The sequence below is a fragment of the Triturus cristatus genome, chromosome 7 (genome assembly GCF_964204655.1).
Source record: "Triturus cristatus chromosome 7, aTriCri1.1, whole genome shotgun sequence".
Taxonomy (NCBI): Eukaryota; Metazoa; Chordata; class Amphibia; order Caudata; family Salamandridae; genus Triturus; species Triturus cristatus.
This window is the reverse complement of record NC_140590.1, coordinates 1,762,054,140-1,762,071,572: the sequence shown is the minus strand read 5'-3', so window position 1 is coordinate 1,762,071,572 and position 17,433 is coordinate 1,762,054,140.

The window sequence follows — 17,433 nt, the reverse complement described above, 5'->3', positions numbered from 1 at the left end:
TAGTGAGGGTCAGAGAGACATCTTAGGACTTCATGCGGTACAGACCTCTGCATCTGCTTTGAGTGGCTTTATGCTACTTGACCCTTAGTTGGAGTTTCTTCAATGAGGACTCTGACAGCTGACACCTTTCTATTTTCCATCCTTACTTAATGCTTCTTAGTCTAGGGTTGTCCCGTTTTAAGGCAGTGTAGGGAGAGGTAGCGTGCTCTTGCTTACCTTTGAGAATCATTTGATGCAATTTAATGGTCAATTCATTTCCTGGATTACTAGCATTCCCATCATTGAACTGGTTGTATGCTTTTTGTTACAAAGGGTAAATCTATTTAGTAGATGTGTACTCATTCTATTCATCCTGTATTTCTAGATGAAAATGCTGAGATTGATTTATATTAATCTCTTTCTGAATTTATAGTTAAACCTTGCTCATCCCAGATCCAGTTGTCAAGTGGATTATTGTGTGACGAAATTGGTTACACAGTATTGAAATTCAACTGTGATTTGTTTCCTCCCTCTTACCTCTGAAGCAGCTTTAAAGACCATCTGGTTGAGTAGGGATGTTTAAGTGGGCCCAAGCTGTCTCACTATTTAGACTTTATTACGACACAAAGGGACTCTTTTTTTGCAACCATAAAATAAAGAAAGATTGCAAAAAATTATTTCAAACCTATACTTTGCAAATTGCATGCACCTGCTTGATGTCGTTTTATAGCTCACTTTGCTATGTTAGAATTGTGACTTAAAACTAACAATCTGTTCTTACTCCTGATATAACTCATTGGTACATACTCTGTCTCTATAGTCCAGAACCTCTGATTGCTAGAACTTTCCAGACGGGTCTTGTGCTTCATACCTAATGCTACAGCTGCCATGGTGGCGAGGAGAATGTTCAAGGCTTGTGTATGTTTGGAAAGCCTAACAGAAGGGCAGTAGGTGGCTACTTTGGTGAAAGGATTAATCCATTCAAATGTATCATATGCAGGTACAGAGAGACCAGTGGAGGCTCTTCCATTGGGGCATGGGGGCATCGCCCCTCTGCTTTCTCGCAGTGCGAGAAGCAGAAACATAAAATGGTAAAACTACCATTTTATGTTTCTGCTTCTCGCACTGCGAGAAAGCAGAAGTGCCTGATTGTGGGTGGGCGGGTGAGCGGTCCTGCTCGAGGGCAGAGGGGGAGTGGCTTGCCCACTGTTGTGGGCCCTGACTGCTTTGGTCGGCCCTGGGGTATGCATGTGCTGTCGCTATGTTGATGACCTCTTGTATCTAAAAAAAACTACTTTAAAAAAGGGCTTTTAGCACACCCATAACTTACCGACCAGTCGTTGGCAGCATGATCACTCTTCTGTGCTGCCTTCTAATTCAGCAGAATATGCTGCACGTCAGTTCCTTCTGTTTGTGTGACGCATACACCAAGTACCATTAATGAATCCTAGCTAGTGTCTTTGCATTGCTCGCACTGTGATTGAGGTACTATTTCTTCTTTTTTGGTATTTCTATAGCGTGAACGTGACCCAACCCGAAGGTATCAGAGCTTTACATTAGTACCATTTCTATTACAAAAGACCACCTTAAAGCAAGGGTGTAGTGTTGTCGTGACGAGTTTTCCACACTACTGCCAACACAAAATTTCCGATGTACTGCTCTCAGGAGCAGAAAGTAGCATGTGTGTATGTCACTATGCAAGCAACCTTATTATTAGCAGTGAGATGATGTGACCTAATGGCCAGAGCTGCCGACTTTGGAACCAGGTTCGGCGTCTGCTCAACATCCAGTGATTCTGGGCAAATCATTTAATCTCCCCGTGCCTACCAAAAATGAATGTGTCCTTCAACTGCGGCTGGTAAAATATGAATGTGGTAGGGCAATAAACCTGTAGAATTAGCTTACTTTTCCTGCTGCTTAACCACTGTAATTCAAGAGATTTTGAAAACGCCGATCTTCTTTTTCTCTGCATACTCGATAATAGTTTGTGCCTCCTTCTGTGTGTTGCCAACTGCCGACAAAAAGCTGTGATGGGCAAAAACATAGCAAATCACAACACTGCTTTCATGCTCTGTATTTCAAACACAAAGCTTGAATGCAGCATCGGGATTGGCTGTTTGGGCCAACCCAAAGCTCCCTGCAAGTACAGGACGCTCTCATACAGCACAGAATCAGCGTGCAAATGGACATGCACACTTCATGGCAACCATCAGGAGGATGGATGATGTCATATGGTGCCACGCCTCCTCCCCTGACAATAATACACATGGGGGATATTCTAAAGAACTTGTGATAACTACCACAAAATTAGCTTAAAGCAACTCTTCATATCGCAGTCTATCATGGGAAAATAACGCCGTGTTAAACGTTGTATTCTCAACACGGCAGTACCATGCGATAGTCTCACGATAACGCGTCAAATGACCATGTTAAAATTAATGTGACGCCGAAAAAACGTGAAACGCGAACGCAAAAATAGTAGCGATGAGGCCAATCGCGATACAAAAATCAGCAATAACCAGCGACAGGCCTGCAATTCCCACTCAAAAACAGTCAAAAGCACACTGCCTCAAAGGGATAAGGGGCAGCAAAATCATTGTTGCAGGGTCGACTCACCCACAATGCAGCACATACACATAACAATAACAGCACATCCACATTGACAGCAATGGGGTACAAAGTGCAACACTTACACTCCAGAACAAAGGACACAACTGGGTCCGCTTGAGCGTAGAAACTGGCCAATCACATCTGACATAACAGGAAACTGTGAGATGAAAATGTACGTGTACAACCTCACATCCGTCATGTAGTCCAAATGCCCACTGTCCTGCATCAAATAGTCCGCTCCTCCCATACAGTCACAATGTACATTGTCATGCAGTCTGTATGTAAACGTGAACAATGCATCAACATACATGTCAACACAATGTCAAAATGCATCTCCCCTTCTCATTGCAGAGGGACAAACAACACCTCCAGCAGAGGAGACCAGAAAACTCATCAGTGATGCTGAAGAGGACCTCCACACCTTCGACACCGAAGCCCTACAACAGCTCATGGACATTAAGCAACCCACCTCCAGGAGCAGGGCAGCCCAGCTGCATTGAGGAGACCCCACCCCCTGCACAGACCACACAGCTGGAAGCACCCACCACCACGGCTGGCTCCCAGCACCCAACCGTAGCACACATTGCATTCCAAGTCCAGATGTCAGACTGCCAGAAGGAGGTGGCCGAACAGGTGAGGGTGGGGTTCGACCTCATGGAACCCGAAATAGTTCACATGCGTGGGTGTCTTACACTCCCCAACAGAGATCCACACTGCGACAGAGACACATGCATCTGCACATTTCCAGTACAGAACCATGCCCAGAGCCCCGGGATAATCATTCACACCCCCACGCTGGACTTGCGTACTCCAGAGCAGTCCACTCCTCTCACGTACTGAGTGGGGGACGACAAAGCTACATGTCCAAGGTCTTACCCGCTGCCTGCGGTGACATGTTTGCTTCTGCTGTACACAGCACAATGTAATGTTGTAGGGCCCGGGGCCCTCATGCATACATTATGACCACACGGACACACTCAGATAGTTTATGGAACTGGCTACGGGCATGTGCGCCTGGCACCTTTATTGCCAGGGTCACATGTACAGTGACGCCTGTGCTGGATGTGTGTGGGGTGAGTGTAAGCCAGCCCTCATGGAGTGGTTGGTGCTGCCAACAACTTAAACAGTGATCACAATTAAAGCGGAAACAGAAAACACCAGCATAACAGAAACAACTGCGAAGCATCATGGTGGTAGCCGGAGCAAGTACAGAGGTCACCCAATATGCAATCAGAAGGGTCCATGAGTTGCAGTACAGTGTAAATTGTCTAGCATTGTGTCCTTTCAGGATATTCCTGCTGCAGCTGCCGTGGGGTGTGTTACACATGCATCATCTTCCTCATCATCATCCCAGGTCTTCCACACTGCCTTAGGTGACATTGCTGTGTGAGCTGTCCACAGCACAGAACTCAATCAGAAATGATCCATGAGTTGTGAGTTAGTGGCACCTGAAGAGCTGACCAGGGTATTAAGCTGATGATGGCACCCACGACAGGTGTGAGCAACTCTGATAGTCTGGCAGTAAGACTCTTCCGATTCTGGCAGTTGTTCGTAGGTGGTCCTGACAGTAGTGGCGTGTGCATCCTGCAGTGATGTGACGTCCGGGCACGTCAGTACTCAATTTGATGTGTGAGCTCAGGTGGACCGCAGTTGAGGCCGGAGGCAGCGGACAGCACAGGGGCACAGACACATGGCGATGATGACCCCCAGTCCATCGACCCAGAGGACATCCAATATTAAATCCGACAGGGTCTATGACTTGAGCAGCACAGAGTTAGTGGCCCCGGATGCACTGCGGCCGGCACAGGCACACCACCACGGGCTGGTAACTTTTGGTGCACTGAGGTAGGGCTACGCAGGCTGAGCGGGTCCTCGTCGATGTCGAAGGTGAATGTAGTGGAGGGTTGCGGGGGACAGTGGAAGGTGTCCTCCAGGGCATGATGCAAAGGGCAGAAGCTGGCAGGAAGCAGCAAATGGAGGAGTGGAATGGTACAGCCTCATTTTTACCAAGTCAGTATCACCTATATGATGATGAAGAGAACCCCCAGTCCATAGACTCAGTCGCCACCAAAGTTCAACCAGAAAGTGTTCGTGAATGTTGGGGCACAGACTTAGTGGCACCCGAGCTGAACGGGGATGCAGTCTGCGATGAGGCCTGTACAATGATATAAACTCTGCCATAAATAAATCAAGACTGTAGGCCGGAGGGAGCGGTCAGCAGGGGCCCACAGCCATGTGTCGTTAGCTCGCAATGCACAGAGTTAATGACACCAGAGCAGTTGTTGGCAGTGTTCGATCACCTCCGTAACAATGATCCTTTATTGCTCCGGACTCAAACACGTCTTCCCCTTAACACCTTTCCTTGCATGCAATGATATTAATTCTGCCATTGAGAAATCAAGACTCAGTTCCAAATGTGTGACCTACTGGACCACAGTGTGGGCCAAAGGCAGTAGTCAGCGAGGGACCACAGACATGTGTGGTTGGAATGCTGTAGACTGAGTTGGTGGCACCACATCGAGGGAGTACAGTGATATCAAACGTCCCATGAACATATGAACTCGGCCATCAGGATATCAAGACTCAGTTCCAAATGTGTGCCCTACTTGACCGTAGTGTAGACCCAAGCCAGCGGTGGAGTACGTCAACGAGAAAGGAGTACTGCGAGCCGGTGTCACGGAGGCCGTGATGGTCAGAGGAGGCTGCCAAGGTCACGGGCCTTCGGCTTGGAGCTTGCACCGGCAGGTGGTGGGCCCTCTTTGACACACGCTGGTGTCGGCCGGTGAGCAGTGAGGCCTGGGTGCGCAGGGGCAGCCAAGACAGGTTCAGGGACCAGCGGCCCGGGGTGCAGCAGGCGCACAGGATGGCAGGCAACACCGCTCACAGCGTCGGTCTCGTGGTGGGGTGAGAGGCGCCGCCCTGGCAGACACGTTGGGCATTCCAGAATGAACCACGCCCAGAGCTATGTGCTTTTTATTCACACCTCTACGCTGGCCTGGTGTACGCCGGGCCAGCCCACTCCGCTCATACTTACAGGGGGGGACGTAACAATCTACATTTCTGCAATCTTCCCCACTGGCTGAGGTGACATGGTTGCGTCCACTGTCCACTACACTCCAAACACCAGCAGTATATGTCGGCATGGATATGTCTGTTGTCTGCATACTGCAGTCTGTCCAGCACATCCAGGCCACACTTGGCATTGTGTACAATCTCATTCATGGGTCACTTGCCCCTTTTGCACATGCCTGGTTCCCATCTCTCCCCAATATCTGCTATTGTGTGGCTGGGGTGCCATGCCGTTGTTGGCTCATGTACATGGCTAGCCCAGGTTACCACAGTAAGTTGTGCTGTCATGTCTGGTGGTTGGGCATGTTGTTTGGCATGTTGTATGTGAGTTTATAACATGTGCATTACCAGAGTTGTGAGTTGCATGAATGTGGAGTCGGGGTGTGTGGTGTGTTCATTTGGTACTTACCGACGAGCAGAGCATTTCCGTAGGTGCCATCCTAGAAGCGCCGGTTGATGATGTAGGTATCATGCACACTGCCTGGGTAGTTGGCGACGACATTGGTGAAGAGTCCCCGGTGGTCCACTGTTGCCTGCAAACTGATGGAATGTGTGTGCTTTCTGTAGCGGTAATTGTGTGCAGTGTCAGCAGGGTGCACAAGTAGGACGTGTGTTCAGTCAATTGCCCCCAACACATGCGGGAAGCCAGCTATCGCGTAGAAGCTTTGCTTGGTCTCCAGCTGTTCCTGTGTAACGTCCTGGCTTTCTCGGGGTTGGGACAAACAGACGACGGACCAGAGAAATGGAGGTTTAAGGATGATTTAATAAACAGATAAACAACTACAGACAACAAAGAATACCGGTACTGGAATCACCAGTTAAAGTACGATACCCATTCACAGCTCGTCTAACCGTCCTCCGCATGCACACCGGACCCGGTATGCTCCAACGGAGGGCACAGTGCTAAGCAGTGGCCGACAATGCCACTCGACCGCTGTGAAGGGTAGTTCCAAGGTTGTGGAATCTACGGGGGGGCACGTGGGATTCACCCGGCCGGGCTCTCTACCACCTGGGAACAGCCGCTCTACCAGTATCCCCCAGAGTACTGCCACAACACAAAGACGCTGGGAACACCTCCTAGTGTGCGTCTCTTGTATCCGGGTTTAAGTGATGATACCCAAGGTGGCGCAGAGAATGGATGGGAGCAGCCGCTCTACCTATCCCAGTTCTCCTACGAGTGTCGATGGCTAAGACGCGGAAACACCTCCTGGATAGCGTCTTAGCTATAAGCGTGTGTTTACCCAAGGAACGAGGGTTGGGAGCTTCGGCTCGCACCAACCTCGTTTTCTCCAAATTGTCAGGCCGTTGGGAGCTTCGGCTCTACCAACGGGACTTGTGCCCAATGACGTTGAATACGGCTCTCAGAACGGGACAGGACACGGGCAGGAAGCACACGCCAGCACCTCTCCTCCGCTCATTAGAATGTTCCTTCTGCCGCTCAACTCACCAACGGGTCCGTGTACCTCAACCAGGTACTCCTGCAAAGATCAGAATATCCGACGCCGAGTCCCAGTGATCTTCTCCTTAAGTAGTACTCTCGGCGTTGTATAACCATGACTCTTGAGTTGCATAACATGAAAACTAGGCGTTACCCTTGGTGTTATGTAACCAGAACTCTTGAGTTGCATAACATGAAAACTAGGCGTTCCCCTTGGTGTTATGCAACCAGAACTCTTGAGTTGCATAACATGAAAACTAGGCGTTACCCTTGGTGTTATGTAACCAGAACTCTTGAGTTGCATAAGGCAATTGTTGCTGGAGGGCATTCTGGGAGTTGTAGTCCGCTCTCCTCCAAGCGCACCAGGTTCACGGAAGTGGCATCGTGGGAGGGAATCCATGTGCGGGAGGGGATTCCTGACATCCTGCGCAGTGTGGGGGAAGTGAAGGTGCTGTGGTACCAGGCTGATGATGGAATGAAGAACAATTGTGATGAACTTTGATAGGGCTGACTGTGAGACACCCCTGACTCTGGCAGTTGTTGGTTGGAAGGTACCAGAGGCCAACAGATGCAGCACAGCCAGCAGCTTTGTCTGCAGAGGGATGTTGCTTGTCCGCTGTGTGGGTACCGTCAGCCTGTGGGCAATGATGTTCAGGATGCGGAGGATGGTTGTCCTTTTGAGCCTGTAGAGGGCAATGACATCCTCTGGTGCTGGGTCTTTGAGGCTGGTACGTTTTCTGAATGTCCGCTGTCTTTGTCTGCGCTGCCTCTGTGGTAGTCCGGGGGGTGGGGGTCCGGGGGGGGATGTCGTGCCTGGGGTTGGTGGCGGTGGGTGTTGTTTCCCTCTTGGGGCTCTGGGCTGCATGGTTAGTGGCTCCATGGCATCTGTTTTTCTTGAGGTGTGGCTCTAGGCTGGGCTCCCTTTTCTGGTGCAGCTTGTCGTCCGACTTTACACCAGGTCAGAGCAGGTGTTATATTCCTGATGCTAATGCGCCTTGTCGCCTGTTTTGTAATCCTATAGCCGATCTAGCTGCTCGTTGAGAATGTTGCGGAGTAGTGTTGTCGCGGCTTTTTGCACGGGGACGCCTACTCTGCATCTCATTAGCGATAGTTGCCGGGGTCATCTGTGGCGATGATTTTTGCGCCTGTTATCGCAGGTAAACTATTGATGTCGGCTGTTAGCACCAGCTTTTGAAAGGGGCGATACATTCATCGCGACTTTGGCTGCAATAAAGTGCCGCTAACTTAGCGACAAATCCTTGAGAATATGCCCCAGACAGTACTGCTACCTGCAGCGAAGGTACGGATCATATGACTAATGCCGTAGTGTGTGACGGCTCACATTGGTGGAGGAACAAGGCCCCTATCGCTCCTTAATAGGAACCACCCCTGGTGTCCTTGACAAAAGTAACTGGTGCTCAGTTGCAGCGTTCCAAAACCTTCTGGCCCAGTTCGCGCTATATATATATAAAAAAAAAAATCCAGAAAAAGAAACAGTAATACCAAATAAAGCTACAAGATGGCAGCATTTTCCTGCAGTGCACTCTCGCAGCTGTTCGTTGTAATACATAATTTGTTTCACTTTCAAGCGAAGTTATCTGCGTGGTACTTTCTTATTTTCTCATTTCCTGAGGGCTGTGGTTACAAACTTTGACATCTGTTTCACAAGTTTTTCTTATTAAAGTGCACCATGTTTTATTGTGCGTTTTCATGCTGCTTAAACACCACCGTGACATAGGGTGTGTCAGGTTAAGAGGTGGTGCAAGACACGCAGGGGCAGATTTACAAGCCTCTTGCGCCACTTTTGCGTCATTTTATCCATGCTAAAATGATGCAAAAGTGGCGCAAGGGGCTTGTAAATCTGCCCCGCAGTTTTTAATAAAACATTCCCTGACACTCCAAAACGTTTGGCTACTCGGTGGCTCTTGGAATAGATGACAAGTGAAAATTCTTCAGAACAGTTGTTGCCATTCTGGCGTTTGTGATAGCAGCAAAGCTTGTGTTGTAAAATGAAGACTCGTAGGAAATACTAGGGATTGATGAAGACACCCTTCTTCCATGGAGGCTGTGTGCAGACCCGTCTGATAACATGGAAGGTAGCACTATCAGGGCCGTCTTTAGGGCAGTGCGGCTGGTGCGGCCGCACTGGGCGCTAACCTGGGGAGGGGGGGGTGCTCAGATTAGCAATAATATACGATCTAAAAACAGCTGCTGCTGAGTTCCATGTGTCTCTAGCTTTCAGCAACAATAAGAATGTCAAGATAACTCTTGTGATTAATGTTCCTGCCAGAGAGAGAGCTCAGAGCTTTGTCTAGGGGCAGATTTGGCTCACCATATGGTAGCGCAGAGGGTTAATGTTCCTGCTGCAAAGAAAGCATACCATGCAGATCACAGATCTGTATTTTATGTGGATAGCTGAGTGGATTACAGCTTTTGATACAGAGATCCTTTTGTTACTGGAGTTCATAAGATACAACCCTAATATAGAACAGTGACTGTTACAGAACTGTCTTCAAAGAGCTGCATGAAAACTGCATTAAATAGGTTAGGACGTTATGTATTATTCCCCCATTCTTTCATTACCTATTCATAATGTTATTGTTACTAAAAAGGGTTAGTCTATTCTTATTAGTAAAGTCACCCTTTACCACTGCTTTAAAACAACGGAAATGAATGTGAGAAAGGGGCTATGGAGAGAAGAGGTGTACTTTTGCCGGGCGGTAGTGAGGAATCTGAAAAAGATGTCATGGGGGAGGGGCCACCAAAAATGATTGTCGCACAAGGCGCCACCAATCTAAAGCTGGCCCTGAGCACTATCAATGTTTTAATATCAGTATTTTAGTTTCTTTTCTGCACAGTGCAAGCTTTGTTTTGTATTTAGTTCCTTTGGGTTCTCATGTCCACCGACTAGTCTTCCAATGTTTTATTTATCACATGCAAAGTTCTCCAAAAGGATATCTTGGTCTTGGGGTCAGTGAGTAAAGTGCAATGACAAAAGGCTCTTACTGAGGGTATATCCATCTAATGGATTTGTCTGAAAAGAAGCTAGGACCAGTCCCCTGGCCGGCTGAATACGCCCCATATAGCGCATAAAAACCCCCTACTGGTCAGAGGGGACCAATGTGAGCCCGCAGTGCTGCTGTGATGTGGTCTGTTTGATTGAAACATACAGAACCCTGGCAGCAGCAGGGTGGGCCTTTTGCTGTGTGTTGCCACTGGATTCAAGCAAGCCTGGCTGAAGACGGCTGAAATGCCAGAAACCGGTCCTAGGAAGCTTGTTTCCGGTCCAGGGAAGACATGGCTTGGCAGTTCGGGCTGGACTGTTCCCATGAGGCACAGGGTCAGAATGATTTGCATATGGCCATGTCTGAACTGGAGTGGCAGAGTGGGCTAAAGAACGCTGATGGATTAAACCCAGATCAGTTGACTGGGGGTGAGCGCTTGCAATGTTCAACACTCCGTCCATCATTTCCTTTGGTTTTGCTTTGTTTGCCATAAGTTGGCAGGGTATGCTCAGACATGAGTCCCTTGCTCACTTTGCCACTGGATTCAAGCAAGCCTGGCTGAAGACGGCTAAAATGCCAGAAATCGGTCCTAGGAAGCTTGTTTCCGGTCCAGAGAAGACATGGCTTGGCAGTTCGGGCTGGACTGTTCCCATGAGGCACAGGGTCAGACTGATTTGCATATGGCCATGTCTGAACTGGGTTGGCAGAGTGAGCTAAAGAATGATGATGGATTAAACCCAGATCAGTTGACTGGGGGTGAGTGCTTGCAATGTTCAACACTCCGTCCATCATTTCCTTTGGTTTTCCTTTTGCTGTGTAGCCATCTTACATTTCCGAAGGTCCTGTGCTGTCGCTGCACAGAATATTGTGTTCTACAAGGGGCTTGGAGCCCACCTATTGCTTACTGTATATTGCCTTCATTGTCACTTCCTTTGCTGCCTCCTAATTAGCCAGAGCGTGCCGGTTTCACTTCAATTTCTTTCGGCTTAAACATGGACCAAATAGTGATTACTTCACCTTGATTTCTGTCCTTCCGCTGCTCGTGCTTGATTGAGATACAATGTTCTTTTCTCTTCCTCGTTGTCCTTGTTGCTTCTTCTTCTTCCTAGTTGTCCTTGTGGCTTCTTCTTCCTCGTTGTCCATGTCACTTCTCCTTCTTCCTTGTTGCCCATGTTACTGCCTCTTCTTTTTTTTTCCCTTCCTTCTTGTCTGTGTTGCTTCTTCCGTTATTCCTTCTTTCTTCCAACCCTATTGTTGTCTTGTGATTCTTCACACCTTGCTTCATCCCTCCCTTTGTCTGTGTCTCCCTCTCACCAGGGTCCGACTGGGAACCCAAAGCCACCCAGGCAATTTTGTTGGACCGCCCCCATCCTCCTCCACCACCACCAACTAATTAATTATTTCACATTTATTTCATTAAATATTTAAATCGGGAGGTAACTCCCTGTGAAAACCTTCTTTCCGGTATGAGTTTTAACCTCTAAAGTTAGCCTGGTCTCTGTTTAAGGTCCTTGATATTCCCCTCTATAGCACCTGTGAATACCTCCCCTTATGACACCGTCACTTGTAATCTATCTGTCGTGCAAGAGGAGACAGGTCTGCTCCCAACACTAGAGGTAAATAATCTGCAGCACAACCAGACAGAAGAACATAAAAGGTGAGTTTTGAATTGACTCACTGGGGATCACAGGCCCAGTGTGGGGGAGCACTTTCCCATCTTTAGATTCGCTGCCACATAAAAAAGCTAACACCCCTTTGTTGTGCACTATTGCATCTCTGCCTACAAAATGTTCAATGTATCTTACGATGCTTGCAGCCCCTGTTCTCGCAATAATGTCCCTTTTTCTGCCGCTCCTGGTTACAGGCTCTGCTGGTGCTGGCCTAGATTGGTGCGGAACTTCATTGAATCCGAAGTCTGTCGGGGTGGAGTACACTTGAGCAGCCAGAAGGAGGCATCTGTTTCCTGCTTCACGGTGCAACCAACAATTAAGGACTTAAGCAGCATGAAAATACTGTCTTCTTCTCAACCGTGGGTGGCTAAACTGCTAGTTTCTCTTTTGTGGACTCCACAGATCTTTACAAGGTTGGAAAGTGGCTGCTGACCAAAAAATAGTTATTTTATCAAGCTTGAGTTTACTGAATCCTGAATTAAAAAGTGGCTTACTCAACCTCCTACTTGTCCCGATGTTAAGTGTGTGGCTGTACACTCTCTTCAGTGACGTCGGATGTATTCCAGCTGTGTGAAGGTAACAGCCGTAGAAGCTACCCCCACCACCTCAGGATTGGTTACATAGGGTCACTACGGTAGATTTTGTTCACTTTTCAAGGTTTACATTTTACTGTGCCCCAAAAGTATAAAAACTTGCTGCATTCTTGCTCAAGACCCATAAACACTTTCACACTAGGCGCAGTTTTACAAAGAGTACCCGTAACGCAGGGTAGCAAGCCAAGGTGCTGGGCTGCGTTGTGAGAATTGGAGAGACCAGATCTGAGCCATGTCTGCAAAGAAGTGGTGCAGTTCTACAAAGAAGTGGCGCAGTTCTGCAAAAAGTGGTGCAGTTCTACAAAGAAGTGGTGCAGTTCTACAAAGAAGTGGCGCAGTTATGCAAAGAAGTGGTGGAGTTCTACAAAGAAGTAGCGCAGTTCTGCAAAGAAGTGGTGCAGTTCTACAAAGAAGTGGCAAGTTTTAAAAATAAGTGTCACAGTTCTACAAAGAAGTGGTGCAGTTCTACAAAGAAGTGGCACAGTTCTACAAAGAAGTGACACAGTTCTACAAAGAAGTGGTGCAGTTCTATAAAGAAGTGGCACAGTTCTGCAAAGAAGTGGTGCAGTTCTACAAAGAAGTGGCAAGTTTTACAAAGAAGTGGCACAGTTCTACAAAGAAGTGGCACAGTTCTACAAAGAAGTGACGCAGTTCTACAAAGAAGTGACGCAGTTCTACAAAGAAGTGACGCAGTTCTACAAAGAAGTGACACAGTTCTACAAAGAAGTGGCACCGTTCTACAAAGAAGTGGTGCAGTTCCACAAAGAAGTGGCACAGTTTTACAAAGAAGTGGTGCAGTTCCACAAAGAAGTGGTGCAGTTCTGCAAAGAAGTGGCGCAGTTCCGCAAAGAAGTGGTGCAGTTCTACAAAGACTTGGTGCAGTTCTACAAAGACGTGGCACAGTTCCGCAAAGAAGTGGCACAGTTCTACAAAGAAGTGGCGCAGTTCCACGAAGAAGTGGTGCAGTTCTACAAAGAAGTGGCGCCGTTCTACAGAGAAGTGGCGCAGTTCCTCAAAGAAGGGGCGCAGTTCCACAAAGAAGATGTGTAGTTCCAGAAAGAAGTGGTGTAGTTCCACAAAGAAGTGGCTCAGTTCTAAAAAGAACGGGCGCAGTTCTGCAGTTCCTAAAAGAAGTGGTGCAGTTCCACAAAAACTTGGTGCAGTTCTACAAAAGAAGTGCCGCTGTTCCACAAAGAAGTGGCACTGTTCTACAAAGAAGTGGCGAATTCTACAAAGAAGTGGCGAGTTCTACAAAGAATTGGCGAGTTCTACAAAGAAGTGGCACAGTTCTACAAAGAAGTGGTGCAGTTCTACAAAGAAGTGGCGAGTTTTACAAAGAAGTGGCACAGTTCTACAAAGAAGTGGTGTAGTTCTACAACGAAGTGGCGAGTTCTACAAAGAAGTGGCACAGTTCTACAAAGAAGTGGCACAGTTCTACAAAAAAGTGGCGAGTTCTACAAAAAAGTGGCGAGTTCTACAAAGAAGTGGTGAGTTCTACAAAGAAGTGGCGAAGTTCTACAAAGAAGTGGCACAGTTCTACAAAGAAGTGGCACAGTTCTACTCTCTACCTGCACTAGCGCACCTTCTGCAGGGATGTATGACGTAACAATGCAAGTCATTACAACGCGTGCAGTTACATCGCAGTCGTTACAACGACTGCGATGTTACTACGCTATGCCATTACAACGCAAGTCTTTACATCGACTTGCGCTAGATGGCGTGCTAACATTAGAAAAGCGTAATTTACTATTCAAACTCCAGTCCACTTAACAGTAGGGAAGGTGTTGGGATAGTAAACTACACTATTTGTAATGTTAGCACGCCATCTAGCGCAAGTCGATGTAAAGACTTGCGCTGTAATGGCATCGCGTGTTTACATCGCGTTCGTTGTAAAAGTTTTGTTGTAATGGTAGTGCGTAGTAAAAGTTGCGTTGTAAAGGTTGTTTACCCTTCTGCAGCTATGCGCAAATGCAGGAACGCTTGCACCATAGTGCTGGTTACCTGCGTTGTAATCTGTGTCGTTTTTGTGCAGGAAGGGGCCCCTTCCTTCAAAAAAACGATGCTTTAAGGGAATTACAGTACACATGCACAGAGGAAAAAACGAAGATAAATAGAAATATTTCTCCTTTTTACATCAACCTCAGAGAGATGCAGGAGAAAATCCATGTCTAGAATTCATTGTATATATGAATTTGTGTCAAAATCCTGGGGTGGATGCATGGGAAGGCCCATGCACCACCCATGGAACGCCATCTAGAAGCAAAGTAGTGCATGGCAGTGCATTGTGCTGCATTACCTTTGGTTACAAACCAACGCAAATTGCAATTTGAATAGTTTGTGAATACTATCCAGGATTTTGCTTTGGGATTGCATTAAAAAAGTCAGACAAAGCCGACACAAAACCTCTGTAAATCTGGCCCTGGTTCCCACCTTTTTCCACTCATCCGCAATTTGAGATAGTTCTCTCTTTCTTATTACTTATTCATGGTTGATTGAATAGTGCTGACTCCAGTGCTTACTTTAAAACGTGCCTAGTAAATGCCAGAATGCAGATAGTCTACTCTATATATAGTGTACGGTACTGGAACTTGTACGGCATTAACTTATAAATAAACATGCAACATATCTTGCACAGAAATTGAATATTAGCTTCTTGCCCATGCTAATTCTGGTTTAAATGTGCATGGACTGTTATTCAAAGACTTTAAAAAGCATTGGTTAAGCCAATAGGTTTCAACAGTAAAGGTTCAAGCTATTGGCTGTGCCAGTGTTTCTTTGCATTGACGTTACATAATAATACCCAAACGGTCACCAACACACAATGCCAAAAAAAGCCACTTGAAAATATATGCCAATTTGTAACACCCATGGGAACACTTGCCTTATGCTGAATATGTGCATGCTGATGTATGGGCCGCCATCTTTGCATGGATTTCTATTAGAGAAAAGTCATTAGAAATGTCCACCAATGTGTGCACATTCGTCGCGATGCATGCACTAAAGTTGTTCTTTTTCTCTTTAGTGAGAGATTTTCTTTTCCTTTTTTGGCCAGCATGTTTATTTTCTTGGGTATCGCGTTCAATATATGGGTTTGCGACTAATTAGCGTGTCACAAAAATGTGGGAGGCTCTACACAGTATGAAATAATATTTTAATATTGACCTGCACATATGCCCACCATACAATATTGCTGTTTTTGTCAAATCAGTGGTGAACAATTGCTTTCTGTGACTGGAAAGCTTCATATTCCTTCTTATCCCAGTCAAAATCAACAATTTTTTTCCTTATACATAGTGATAATTACTTTGCCATTAAGGAAAATCTGGGAATTAACAACAAAAATTTAGAAAACACCAAACATCCTTTATATTCTTTGGCTGTATGAAATCATATACTGAATACAACTCCATTTATCCATAGGCGTCATCAGGCAGGTTACAAATCTTTGGAATTTCTCTTGCTGGTTGAGAAAACATACACTTATATAACTCAGCATTCAGGTTGTGCTTTCGGAAGCGTTTCAAGCCTGCTTTCACAAGCCTCTGGAGTTTTCTTTGATTTCATGAATAAATTAAAGTGTCTTTTTCTACGATGATAATATAGAAACTCGACAAATGGATCACTCACACAGTGCTGAAATGCAGCTGGCTTGTTTCCTAAACCACATGGCATCACCTTATACTGAAAATAGCAAATAACTCTTTGGAAGGTGATTTTCTGTTTACCCCCCCCCCCCATGCCCAACTCACTTTTTCATTAGCTAAATGATAAGAAACTCTTAATATGTCAAAATATGCCTATTACCTGTGGATCCCAAATCATGTGGATTCAGCCTGGACACCAACTTCACCCTCAAGGGACCCATTGCCAAAAAACACAAAGATGCCCTGGTACCAGCACTCTCTTCTGAAGAAAGTTAAATCTTTACTTATAGAATGCGACTTTAGAAATGCTGTACAGGTCCTCAGACTCTCACATCAGGATGGTGGCAATGCACTACTGCATGGCATCCCAAACTCCACACTGACACTCCTTTAGGGGCATCCTACATGCCGCAGCACATCTCGTCCAGGGCCTGGAGAGGTATGATCACATCACCCCCATCCTGATGGCACTATAGGCTCCACTTGATGACTCGCACAATCTTCAAAACGAGTTGCATCCTTTACAAAGCCACCACAAACACCATCCCCGCGTATCTTGCAGACAAGCTCATGATCTCTGGTGGTTATCTGCACACCAACAGCCAGGATGCCATCAGACTGCAGACTAAGAAGTGTAAAATAAGAAGTGTAAAACAGCAAATAACAAATGGCTGGCGTTTTCCATCTATGCACCCAGGATCTGGAACAACATCCCTCAATCCATCAGACCTTCCCAAGGCTGGTCTAATTTAACTAAGAGTCCAAGACTCACCTCTTTAAAGAACACTCCAGCACAATACATTAACTCCCCTCAACTCAGCTTCCTTTCCTGTGATTACTCAACTCTATGTTTGTATTCAAGCATTCTTTAGGCCAAGTTTCAGGCTACAGAAATGCCATTTAGATGGATACATACATATACCACTTGTACACAATAATCCCCGCATCTGTCATACTAATGAACTCTATTTCAAAGCTTCCTATAGCTTTAAGATAATTGAATATACTTTACCATACTGCATGTCCATACTTGGCTTTACAATGATTGTACGTGATTTAGGTGGTGTTATTTTACCTTTTATAGATCATTAAGGCTAAAAATACTACTTTGTATGCTTTTTGCATTAAGTGCCAGGTTCTTCAATGCTTGAGATGAACTTGCGTTAATGCTAATACCTCACATGTTCCACCATCCTGCAGACATTGCCCTGAACCCCCCACAATACTGAATGACACGTTTTCTAATGGATCAAGGGGCCTTGCACTGCCAGCTTCAGATTGTGGTAAATAATACAGAAAGTCCCTAAAGCCTCTTTTCTCTTAGTGTATGGGATTCCAACAGCAGCAAAATGCAATTCTACCCATAGGCTTGCCTCGTACTATTTCTGATTGCTAGACTACATCAAGGTATGTGGCATCTATAGT